The sequence below is a fragment of the Caretta caretta genome, chromosome 3 (genome assembly GCF_965140235.1).
Source record: "Caretta caretta isolate rCarCar2 chromosome 3, rCarCar1.hap1, whole genome shotgun sequence".
Classification (NCBI taxonomy): Eukaryota; Metazoa; Chordata; order Testudines; family Cheloniidae; genus Caretta; species Caretta caretta.
The window spans coordinates 134672665-134686085 of NC_134208.1; the positions used below are offsets into that span (position 1 = coordinate 134672665).

The window sequence follows — 13421 nt, forward strand, 5'->3', positions numbered from 1 at the left end:
ATCCATTCCTTCCAACAAGGATGCCAGAAGATTGGATCACCTCAGAAGAAAAAGTTTCTCTTTCACCAGCCTAGAGTTTCATAGAGCATATTAGCAGGCACTGATGTCTAAATACAACTTTATTAACGATAATAACTTGAGTTTGCTAACAAGCTTCCACAGGAGTTCAGGCCTCAGTTGCAGGCTATTCTTCATGAAGGAAAGCTGATAGTTAGATCATCCCTCCTGCCATTGCTGGATGTACTGGACACAGCTTCCCAATCCACAGTGACTGCGGTTGTCATGAGGTGGGTTTCATGGCTTCACTCCTCTGGTTTTCCCAAGGAAGTTCACACTACATGGAAGACCTCCTCTTCAAGGGCAACAATCTGCTTAGCAAAAAAATCAGACTAGTTGTTACATACCTTCAAAGACTCCTGTGCAACTCTCTGCTCCTTGGTTATTTACATCCAGCACCTTGGAGGAAGTACTCCAAACGACCTCCATATAGACAACATCCTGCTCCTCAGCCCTGTTACCATCAAAGAGCAACAAGTCTCCCAGCAGGCAACAAAAGGTACACCCCCAGTACACAAACACCCTGCCATAATTTCCTTCGTAGTCCCAGCCTCACACCAAAAAGTCTTTTTGATAGGTCCTTCAAGAGCCACCAACCAGCCTCCACACTACCAGATACCCTCACCCTCTTCAGTGGCCACCTTGCCAGGTTTTTTTTTCCCAATGTGGCAACATATCAGGTCATACAGATGGTTCTTAGAGATCATCTCCATTGGCTACTCCATAGAATTCCTTTCCATCCCTTCTCACAAGAGGACTCTCAGATAGGAAGTAAACTCCCTTGTCCAACTAGGAGCTACAGAGCTCATGCATCCTCAACACAAGGAGAAGGGTTTCTATTCCAGATACTTCTTCATTCCTGAAAAGAAGGGAGGCTGTAGACCCATTTTGGATCTCAGACACCTAAATATCTTCAAACACCATTCAAGATTCAGGATGACCACCCTGGCCTGTTTAATCCCCTCCCTAAACCAAGGTGCCTGGATTGCAGCTCTTGATTTGAAGGATGCCTGCTTTCATACAGACATTCACCCAATGCACAGGAGGTTCTTGCTCTTTACAGTGGGCCTAGAACATTATCAATACAGAATTCCTCTCTTCCATCTCTCGGCAGCACCAAGAGTTTTCATGAAGGCGCTCTCCATGGTAACAGCATACCTGTGTCACCAGGACAGCCTAGTTTTTCTTTACCCTGATGACTGACTGCTCATGGGGCAATCATCAGTTCTCTCCTTTCTCAGCCTCCTGCACTTCTTAGGACTTCAGTTAAACTGAGAAGAATCCACTTTAATCCCCACACAGAATAAAGATTTTATCAGAGTGACTCTGGATTTGGCCAAAGCATACAAACCATAGGAGAGAGGGACCTCATCATTCAGCTTTGACTGAGCCCTCAGACGACAGCTTGATCATCCTTCTAGGCCACCAGGCATCATGAACTTATGTGACACCCTTCACAAGGCTCCATCCTTGGTGCCTTCAGGCATGATTATAGACAGTCTACACTCAGACCAGAGATACCCGAGACAAACCAGTCTCGATTCCCCAGAGCATCCTGGCATCACTCACCTAGTGGGAAAACAGAGAGACTATGTATGTAGGGATTCCCTTCATTCCCCCTCCACTCATAAAGAAGCTAGTTACGGATGCTTCCCTATTGGGTTGGGTAGCACAGCTGGACAACTACATGGCCCTAGGACCCATCAACTATCTAGCACTGAAATATTTTATAGCAATTGGTGTTATGTATAGATAAGATACAGATGTATAGATAAGAGGGTCTACGGGACCTCAAACAAGAATATAAAACAGGATTTTCTTGGCATGTTTTTAATTTAATTCTCCTGGGGCTGTATTATTTCTTCAGTTAAAACGGAGATGAAATGATTATGCATGCCCGAAGTACAAGCAAAAGTTGATATTCAGAACACTGGAGCAAAAGAATCTTAACCAAGTGAAAAATGAGTCAGATGTCCCATACTCAGAACTAGGTGATCTGAAAACAGCTTTAAATTAGGCCTTCAATTTTTCTATTATTTCAGAATATTTTTAAAACTAAGCTATATATATATAGATATATAAGATATATACTGATTGTACATCATTAAAATGAGATGCAGAGAACTTGTTCATTCAAATGATACATAAGTATAAGCAAAGTAGATGTGAGTAGCATTCACATAGAGCCTGTGATACTTTCTGATTCCTTCGGAACAGAATAAGACCAACACAGGCTGCCTCCTTGTTAATCAGAACTGCAGTTTTGTTTTTCTTTTGGATGCACAGAGGAGCAAGGATTGTGTCAGGCATCCTAAGAGGAAAAAGGTGTCACTCCATTTTTCAACATGAGCAGTTTCCCTGCAGCCATTCATCACGTTAATGGAATCCCCCATTGCATTACAGAAATTCTGTCACATTTCCAAGCAAGACCAAGCTGTATATAGGACAGAGACATATTATCCTTGCCCCCTGCTTTGGCTGAAAGATACAAAATGTGCTTTATGCAGCCTGGAGCAGGTTCAGCGGTGCCTGGGTAGAGTTCTATCCTGTAAGAAAGAACTTCACAACACTCTCCCTGGTCAATATATAACACTGCTATAGGTTTGGGCCTGATTTTCCTCTCCTGTGCCACAATTGTTCACGGCTTTAACCCCAGTGACCTCAACAGAGGATGCCCTGTTTAGCACCGAGGCCATTTAAGAATTCCCTCTAAAAGTGGTCCCCCTCTATCCAGTTTCTGATGAGTTAATCATGCTAGTTTTTATCAGGAATACTTCACTGGTCCTACTTACAGCTGGTAAATCCATTTTTGAGATGAAGGGATTTTGGGCAAGTAGATCCAGAAACAAGATTCTATAGCAGTAATTTTCAGCTTCTTATCAGAAGGTTTGGATGAGGAACTGGAAGTCAGTATGCTCTGGAGGAAGATTACAATTTCAAAGCTACACAAAATAAATAAGAAAGCTGATCCTTAGCAACTCACCTGGATGCCCTAAAATAACATAGGACAGGAAGCTTAGTGAAAACTGAAAAGTGGTTGGTTACTAGTTCTCCTCAGAAGCTGAATCTAGTCCTGAAATCCTTTATTAAACTCCAGCTGAACCTTTGCATTCAACTATTGCACTTCATGATTCAACAGCTTCACTCATTACCTTCTGTTCACACAAAACACAGCCAATGAAATACAAGCATTTTCCACGAGAGGGTATTGCTGATAAGTGCACAAGGAAAACATTACACAAATTTGTTCCAAAAACCAGTGTGGATTTCCATAGCAACCAGGCAATCATCCTACCACGTTTCCATCCAAATCCAAAATCACAAAAGCAAAGGGAGATGCATAGATATCAGAGAGAGGCGCTTAACATGTATTTGGCAAAAATCCACTAGGAAAAATCAAATTACTTCTTTGCAACCAGTAAAGGATTGGCAGCTTCAAAAACGATCCTTGCCAGAGAGATTGTAAAATGTATCACTGGGAGACATTGTAGCTAAGATCACTTTTGTGTCTCCCCATAGTACCCTGCAAATGGTCAGCCAGCTGGGGAAATCAAAGCTGCAGCCTTTGAATTTTATGAATCCCGCCAAAACTACAAGTGTTCCCATGGACACGTAGGCCTCACTGGGGTCCCGACATTTAGGCCTAGTGCTGAATCAATAGCAAGTAAGAGGACAGAGCCAGCCCAAGGCATGTGCAAAGTGTGCAGCCACACAAGTCCCCAAGCTCTGGAACAGCATTCCTGGAGAGAATAACTAGAGTGAGTTGACTAAAAGAGCTCCTACTACAAGCAGGAGAAGGAAGGGGCAAAATTTCTGCAGGACCTAGACCTTTCAATGATTTGCCCTTTCAAGCTGAGATGGAAAAGGACTACTGGTTTTACAGCACCTCAACTCTATTTTTTTTTTCTTTTCTTCAGAGCATGGAGAAAAAAATCCCATGTAACTATAGCATGTAACTTCTTTACCCCTTCAGTACCCGGTTCATTCTAATTCTAGAGGAATAATTGATGGTGATGGAGTGGGGAGCAAATTCCTTTAATCCTCCTCTCCTTCCTCCAACAGAACAATCTTGCTGCCTCCTCCCACTCCAGAGGCAGAGGCAGCAGGATTTTACCCTTTCCATTTTCTTCCCATTTAGAAACGATAAACCTCCTTGGAATTTCTAAACATTAGAGATTACAATTTCTTAACTAAGAAAGTGTTGCAGCCAGTGCAGGGAAATTCCATATTAGACCTTGTCTGAAAAAGATAAAGAAGAACTGATTTCAGAACTAAAATTTACTGCTTGCTTAGGTATACTGATTATGACTAGAACACTTTTATAATGTACAAGCAGATTAAAGTGAAGACCAATAATATATACACTTGATGCTTTAATATGGCCAATTTCATAAAGCTGAAAATACTTGTGAGCCAAATCAGCTGGAAGGAAGATTTTAATCAGAAAAAATGTGAATGATAATTGTGAATCTTTTAAGAACACCTTACTAGATGCTCAAAAAGCCACAATCCTACAACTGAGGGAGAAGGCTGTGCTGCTTTAAAAAGCAACCTGATTTAGAGGGGAAGTGAAGGCAGCTATAAAAAAAATAAAAAAATATATTTATAACAAATGGGAAGATGATAATAATGAATACATATCACAAGTTAGGAATTGAAGAAAACTGATAAGGGAAGCCAAGAGACAAAAGGAGAAATCAATGGCCAGCAGAATTAAGGACAATAAGGAGTTTTTAAAATATAAGAGGAACAAAAATAATCTTAACAATGGTATTGGTCCATTACTAGATGGAAATGAGAAAATTATCAATAAAAATGCAGAAAAGGCAGAGGTGTTCAATAAATATATCTGGTCTATTTCTGAAGAAAAAACAGATGATGCAGTCTCATAATATGGTCATTATAATACTCTTTCCACTCCACTGGTATCTCAGGAAAATGATAAACAGAAGCTACTAAAGTTAAATATTTTTAAATCAGCAGAGCCAGATAACTTGCATTTGAGAGTTTTAAAAGAGCTACCTAAGGAACTTGCTGGAGCATTAATGTTGATTTCCAATAAGACTTGGAACACTGCGGAAGACTGAAGACAGCTAATGGTGTGCCAATTTTTAAAAAGGGTAAACAGGACAACCCTGGGCAAGATAATAAAATGGCTAACACACGACTTGATTAATAATGGAATAAAAGATAGTAAAGTAATTAATGCAAATCAACAGGGTTTATGGAGAAAAGATCCTGTCAAACTATATCTTTATATATATATCTTTGATATCTATTTTTGGCGAGATTACAAGTTTGATTGATAAAGGCAATAGTGTAGATGTAATGTATTTAGACTTCTGTAAGGTGTTTGACTTGGTACTGCATGACATTTTGATTAAAAAACTAGAACAATATAAAATTAAAATGGCACACATTACACGGATTAAAAACTTGCTCACTGATAGGTCTCAAAATGTACCTGTAAACAGAGAGTGCATCTGTTTCCATTGGTCTCCTGCAGGGATCAGTTTTGACCCTACGCTATTTAACACCTTTATCAATGACCTGGAAGAAAATATAAAATCAACACTCAGGCTAAGATTTTGTCATGCTTATTTTCAGTAAAAGTCATGGACAGGTCACAGGCAATAAACAAAAATTCACGGAAGCCATGACCACTCTGTGACTTCTGCTGCTGCAACTCCATGGTTTCCCCCGCCACCATGGTGGCTGGGAGTTGTGGGGTTCCCCCTCTGCCTGCGGAAGCTGCAGGGTGACCATATTTCCCAAAGAGAAAACAGGACACCGCCAGCCACTCACCGGAGGCATCCCCTTCCTCTCCCCCCAGTGAGGCTGTCGCCCTTCGCTGGAACCCTGAGGAGGGCCCCCATCAGGAGTCTATCACCTGTTGCTGGAACCCTACCAGGGCCCCGCTGCCTGCAAGCTTCAGAGTGCTGCAAGACCCTGGGGCTGAAGCAGAGAATGTCATGGAGGTCTCTGGAAGTCACGGATTCCGGGACTTCCATGACCTCCGTGACATAAACGTAGCCTTACGTAGCCTGATAAAAGTTTGCAAATGACACAAAAATTGGGGGAGTAGTAAATAATGAAGAGGACAGGTCACTGATTCATAGAATCATAGAATAACAGAGTTAGAAGGGACCTCTGGAGGCCATCTAGTCCAACCCTCTGCCCAGAGCAGGACCAATCCCAACTAAATCATCCCTGCCAGGGCTTTGTCAAGCCTGACCTTAAAAACTTCTAAGGAAGGGGATTCCACCACCTCCCTAGGTAACGCATTCCAGTGTTTCACCACCCTCCTAGTGAAAAAGTTTTTCCTAATATCCAACCTAAACCTCCCCCACTGCAACTTGAGACCATTACTCCTTGTCCTGTCATCTGCTATCACTGAGAATAGTCTAGATCCATCCTCTTTGGATCCACCTTTCAGGTAGTTAAAAGCAGCTATCAAATCCCCCTCATTCTTCTCTTCCGTAGACTAAACAATCCCAGTTTCTTCAGCCTCTCCTCATAACTCATGTGTTCCAGTCCCCTAATCATTTTTGTTGCCCTCTGCTGGACTCTCTCCAATTTCTCCACATCCTTCTTGTAGTGTGGGGCCTAAAACTGGACACAGTACTCCAGATGAGGCCTCACCAATGTCGAATAGAGGGGAACAATCACATCCCTCGTTCTGCTGGCAATGCCCCTACTTATACACCCCAAAATGCCATTGGCCTTCTTGGCAACAAGGGCACACTGTTGACTCATATCCAGCTTCTCATCCACTGTCACCTCTAGGTCCTTTTCCGCAGAACTGCTGCCTAGCCATTCGGTCCCTAGTCTGTAGCGGTGCATTGGATTCTTCCATCCTAAGTGCAGGACTCTGCACTTGTCCTTGTTGAACCTCATCAGATTTCTTTTGGCCCAATCCTCCAATTTGTCTAGGTCCCTCTGTATCCTATCCCGACCCTCCCGCGTATCTACCACTCCTCCCAGTTTAGTGTCATCCGCAAACTTGCTGAGGGTGCAATCCATACCATCCTCCAGATCATTAATGAAGATATTGAAAAAAACCGGCCCCAGGACCGATCCTTGGGGCACTCCGCTAGATACCGGCTGCCAACTAGACATGGAGCCATTGATCACTACCCGTTGAGCCCAACAATCTAGCCAACTTTCTACCCAACTTGTAGTGCATCCATCCAGCCCATACTTCTTATACTTGCTGACAAGAATACTGTGGGAGACCGTGTCAAAAGCTTTGTTAAAGTCGAGGAATAACACGTCCACTGCTTTCCCTTCATCCACAGAACCAGTTATCTCATCATAGAAGACAATTAGATTAGTCAGGCATGACTTTCCCTTGGTGAATCCATGCTGACTGTTCCTGATCACTTTCCTCTCCTCTAAGTGCTTCAGAATTGATTCCTTGAGGACATGCTCCATGATTTTTCCAGGGACTGAGGTGAGGCCGACCGGCCTGTAGTTCCCAGGATCATCCTTCTTCCCTTTTTTAAAGATGGGCACTACATTAGCCTTTTTCCAATCTTCCGGGACTTCCCCCGATCGCCATGAGTTTTCAAAGATAATGGCCAATGGCTCTGCAATCACAGCAATGTGGATCACTTAACTGGAAGCTGGCAACCAATGTGTGTTTTAATATGGCTAAAAATAAAGGTATATATCTGGGAACAAAGAATGTAGGCCATAGTTACAGGATGTGGGACTCTATTGTGGGAAGCAGTGACTCTCAAAAAGATTTGGGGGTCGTGATGGATAATCAGCTGAACATGAGCTCCCAGTGTGATGCTGTGGCCAAAAGGGCTACTGTGATCCTGGGATGCATAAACAGGGGACTCTCACGTATGAATAGAGAGGTCATTTTGCCTCTATATTTGGCACTGGTGACTGCTGCCGCAGTACTGTGTCCCGTTCTGGGGCCCACAATTCAAGAAGGATGCTGATAAATTGGAGGGTTCAAAGAAGAGCCATGAGAATTAATAAAGGATTGCAAAACATGCCTTATAGTGATAAACAGATTGAGCTCCTTGAGTTTATCTTAACAAAGAGAAGATCAAGGTGTGAGTTGATTATAGTCTGTAAGGGTCTACATAGGGAACAAATATTTAATAATGGGCTCTTCAATGTAGCAGAGAAAGGTCAAACATGATCCAAGGGCTGGAAGTTGAAGCTAGACAAATTCAGACTGGAAATAAGGTGTAAATTTTTAATTGTGAAGGTACTAACCATTAGAAAAAATTACTAAGGGCTGTGGTGGATTCTCCATCACTGACAATTGTTAAATCAAGATGCTTTTCTAAAAGAACTGCTTTAACTCTAAGCATTATTTTGGGTCAGTTCTCTGGCCTGTGTTCTACAGGAGGTCAGACTGGATGATCACAATGGTCCCTTCTGGTCTTGGCATCTATGACTTACTTATAGTGGTCATTGTTCCCAGTCCCGTCACTTTGGCCATCAAGCTGTGCCTGTGTCACCACTTGTGATCACAGAGCCAGATCCTGGCCCCTACTAAAGCTGCTTTCCACCACTCTGACGCTGTCCCAGATTCCCTATCTAGTGTAGGGTGGCATGGCCTGGGGAAAGAATGGGTGGCCAAAGCACTGCTGCGCAGTGATCCCTTGCTGCCAGAATTACCCTGTGAGGTCCATTGAAGCCAATACAATTTAGAGCCGCCCTAAGGCTGCTTGAAGCTGCTTCTTGGGATTAAAGCAGTGCTGACCAAGCCGCCAGGGTCCCTTTTCGGTCAAAACCCAGACACCTGGAAACCTTACCTGTCCCTCGCTGAGTCCCAAAGCCCAGGCTCCAGCCTGGGCCTTAATGTCTACACCACAATTAAACAGCCCTGTCCCCCAAGCCCCACAAGCCCAAGTAAGCTGATATGGGCCAACTGCAGGTGTTTTATTGCAGTGTAGACGTACCGTAGGAGGTCCCAGCTGAGATGTTCTCTCACTCTCAACCTTAATGTCATTGTAGTTTTTGTTTGGGAACTTCCTTGTTCTTTCAAATTAAAAATATCAGACATGAACACTAAACAAGAAACAAACAGAATGTCACCATGTAATATTTCTAACGAATATATGAAGTATCAACATCAAATCATATTTTTTACTTTCACTTTTATGGCCATGTTCAGCAGTGCACTCTGGTTGATGTACCTCATTCTGGAGCAGCACAAAACAGCCATAAAATATGGGCCAGTTAAACTGTGTTTACAGCTGCTTTGTTTTGCCAAGCAGTGGGAAACAACTAAAATGTTCCCCTCCCTCCGGGTCTCAAATTCCTCTTAAAAGATCCCAAGGTCTCTGCCAGTCTGACCTGGGGAAAAATTCTTTTGCGACTGCAAATATGGTGATCAGTTGAGCATGTGGGCACGACCAACCTGTCAGACACCTGGGAAAGAATTCTCTGTAGTAACTCAGAGGCCTCCTCATCTACTGTCCCATCACCTGTGTTGGGAGAAATTTGCTAAAAGCAGTTGCTGATGGGCCATATGCCACTGTAGGTAGTACCATCATACCATCCTCTCCATAAATATTTCAAGCCCAGTCTTGAAACCAGTTAGCTTTTTGCCCACACTACCCCCTTTGGAAGGCTGTTCTGGAGCTTCACTCCTCAGATGGTTAGAAAATGTCATCTAATTTCAAGACTAAACTTGTTGATGGCCAGTCTATATCCATTTGTTCTTGTGCAAACACTGACCCTCAACCTAAATAATTCCTCCCCCTTCCTGGTGTTCATCCCGCTGATGTTTTTAACAAGAGCAATCATCTGTCCCCTCAGCCTTCATTTTGGTGGGCTAAAACAAGCCAAGCTCCTTAAGTCTCCTCTCAAAAGGCAGGTTTTCCATTCCTCTGATCATACTAGTAATCTCTCTATTTAACCCTACACATACACTCCAAATTCCATCTCTCTCATGCCCCAACCTACGTACACCGTTAGGTTCCACTTCCTACCTTCTCTGTTGAATAGCTGTGGTGCAACTGGTGGTTTTTAAAAAGAAATATTTAGGATTAATAGTCATTTTTGGCATGATTTTTCACAACACATAGTTTCTGTCAGAAGCAGCAGAAAAATAGGATCTTCCAAGAAACTCATAAAAAACTGTCCTCTTCCAAAATGACCACCATGTCACACTGTTCTCATGTGGGAGAAGCCAAATTGTCCTCAGAGAAGATAGGAGTGTCCCTGCTGTCAGGAGCAGAGACATTCAAGCCCTCTAAGAACAACAGCTGCTAGTGTGAGCCGCTGTGGCTTCAGTCCCACTGAGAACACTGGTGAAGTCAGCCATTTTGAAAGTGGGCAGTTCTTGGTTGAATTCTCTGTAATAGACTATTATTCATCAGCTTTTGCTAAAGGAGACACTTTCAGTTGTGAAAAATAATGATAGAAAGTGACTGTTAAACCTAAAAGAATTCTTCAAATGTAGCCCATGCATATCTCAGTGCACTTTAACTATATGGGAAGTAATGAGTCTGCATTATTCTGTTATCATGATCATTCAAGATGCACACACAAAGTGGTTCGACACCAGGGCTAAATTTCTTAAAGGACCAATTTTAAAATTAATTTTAACGAGCTATTTAATAGATTTACTTGTAAATTCTCAGAAAATTCTGTGCTCAGAGAGTAAGTGTTATAATCTGGAATGGCGGAACCCTGGATATGAGTACAAAGCTGAAGCCTTAACTATGGAATAATGAGCAATGTTTTCATAATTATTCATATTACAGTAGTATCATAATATTTCTTTCCAAACATATAGGAAGACAAATCATTCTGGTACAAAGTGCTGTCTCTGTCAGAAATAGTTCAGCGGAATGTAGGATAAATAGTCTACTAGGCAAGAGATGTAACACTTCTGTACTATAAGATGTTAACTGGAAACCAGAGAATTTACAGGTTATAATAATGTGCATGTATTATACATTCCAGTCAACAACAGGCATCAGCTGATCATAGATCTGGAATACTATGTAAATCCCCAAACACTTCACCTCAAGACATTCTGGGACATTCTTGGAAGATGATTACCCGTTTCTTTCACACAGCAGTAATCACTACAAGCAAATGAACCCCAAAAGCTTTGATTGTTCACAGTTGGCTCATCTCACAAATCGTCTGGGATCAGCCAGGATTTCTGTCTTTCTGGTTTAATACGAGTTTGATATGAGTAATTCTCTTTCTTATGTTATGGGCACATTTTCTCCAAAGTAAAAGACAAGAGAGGCATGCTTAGAATTCTTACAGCAGCGGCAAGAAAATTATCACAATCATAATTAGAGCTGAATGAATAATTTAAAATAACTTAAGTATTAGACAAATTAAGCCTTTTTTTCTGTTCATGAATTTTCTACAAACAGATTGCAAAATTCCCCAGTGTGCTCATTCTACAAAATTATTTGCAAATTTTTACAGTGAATAATTCATGGTCTGGAGTTCACTAAAAACAGTTCATCACAAATATCCAAACTGTGCAGTTTCTATTGTGCTGATAAACTACCCATAAAGTCACATGGTACTGTTTCTGTTCCTTGATTGGATGACCAAAGTAACTGACCAATACATCACAAACTGTGAATTTGAAAATTCAGAATACAATTTGCTATTTGCTATCAGCAAATAGTCCTGTAGTTGAACCTGAAATTCACTTTTCTATAATGTTCATGCTAGTAAAACTTTAATTCTCAAATGTTTGATCATAAAAGAGTCAAACATGGTTCAATCAAAATTTACTTCTGAATTCAATTAAAAATGTTTGAAAAACATTCTCTGCTATTCAATAGGCACTAATAATATCCTACATTTACATCACCCCTTTCAATAATAATCGTAATAAATACTTTGCATTTTTATAGTGTTTTCCATCAGAGGATCTGAAATTCCTTTATAAACACTAGTCAATAAACAGTACCACACTACTGTGGCTTACAAAAAATAGTCCAGCTATCACTGCATGTTTAAATAAAATTGCAAGAGTTTAGAATATGGATTGCGTCAAAGCATGTATTAGGAAATGTGCAGGAGGCAGTTTTCCCCCACCTTGCTCCACACACAAACCATGCAAGTTGTAGTGGGTCAAATCTTATCCCCACCTTGGGGTTTGTTTTTAGTCACAAAGGGAACTCCAAATGAAATTTAAAAAAAAAAAAAATCACTCAAGCCTTCTTCCCCGTTTTGCCGGCTTAAAGGGTTCTCCAAGGACTGCTAAGCCCATGCCCTTGGTCCTCTCTATGGACTCATTCCCAATTTCTTTCTCTTAGGCCACACTCAACAGTGAGGCAACAAACCATACTGAACGTTATCCAGCAGCAATCTCACGTGTTAACAGGATGCAGTTTTCAGAAAAACACGGTCTGTTTTGTGTCTTGTTTACCATAAACATTCAAATTAAACACAGCGTTAAACAAAAAAGTTTGCATTACCTGGTTCTGAATTTTATTTATTTATTTTTGCTGCTGAACTCAATTACTTGAGATCTTTTTTAATGCTAACGTGGCAGCACCATTACATTTGATTTAATATCTTTGATTTACAGGCCTGCTTCCTGCATGTAATCTAGTTTCCCAGCTGCTCTGAGTAACGTTGGAGCAAACAGTCTGTTATACTTCTAGCATAATTGTTTTTTTAAGCTCTTCCAGCTAAGCATGTTCTAACTTGCCCAGGTTTTGAAAGTTGGGGTGGTGGTCTAATTATACATAATTATACATATATATATATGTATATATATATATAACCCTCTACTAAAGTCCTGTTGAGAGGACTCCAACGTTTTAACCAAATTATCTGTGTTTCTGGAAGAAAAAAATCTGAGGTTATCTAATTTCATACTTCACAGCCCATCTACAAACACAACTGAGTCAGAGGTTACAAGGTTACAACATGGTTTTCCCTTCACCCAGTGACAGCAGCATTGCCATCATCTTCTTAGCGTATGCGCAACATGCCTCAGGTAGCACATGACCAGGATTCATCATTGAATTTTGTCTGCTGCTAGGATCATTAGCTTCCCTGGCTTGGGCCGGGTGCTGACAGGGAGTGCGATGTGAATGCTGAGCCATGTCCACCAGCGTTGCCACGATTTAGCTCAATTAAAAAGATATGGTTAAATTACAGTTCTTGCTTGTCCATGATACAAATCTTAACTATGAAGAATCTGTGTCAAGGGACAACTGCTTCATAGCTGCAATCCATAACTTGGTTGTATTGGTAGACTAGAAAAGCTTTACCATGGGGCATAGCTTTTTGGGGGGCAGGAGGTGATCCAAGTCCTCAGCCATCTCAATCTTGGAGGCCAAATAAATGGCTGTAGATAAAGTTCCTGGCTTGGCCGTTTTGAGGTGCACGGATATCTCTGG

The 13421-nt window shown here is 41.5% G+C and overlaps 1 long non-coding RNA gene across 1 annotated transcript; it reads right to left on the reverse strand.

The window, feature by feature from the left end:
* Positions 1 to 103: 103 nt before the first annotated feature.
* LOC142071429 (uncharacterized) lies at positions 104 to 9086 on the reverse strand. The gene is made up of 3 exons (XR_012667460.1): positions 8985 to 9086; positions 5522 to 5607; positions 104 to 368 (listed from the first exon to the last, which is right to left on the reverse strand). It is a non-coding gene; the product is annotated as an uncharacterized LOC142071429 (long non-coding RNA).
* Between the last annotated feature and the right edge of the window lie 4335 nt (positions 9087 to 13421).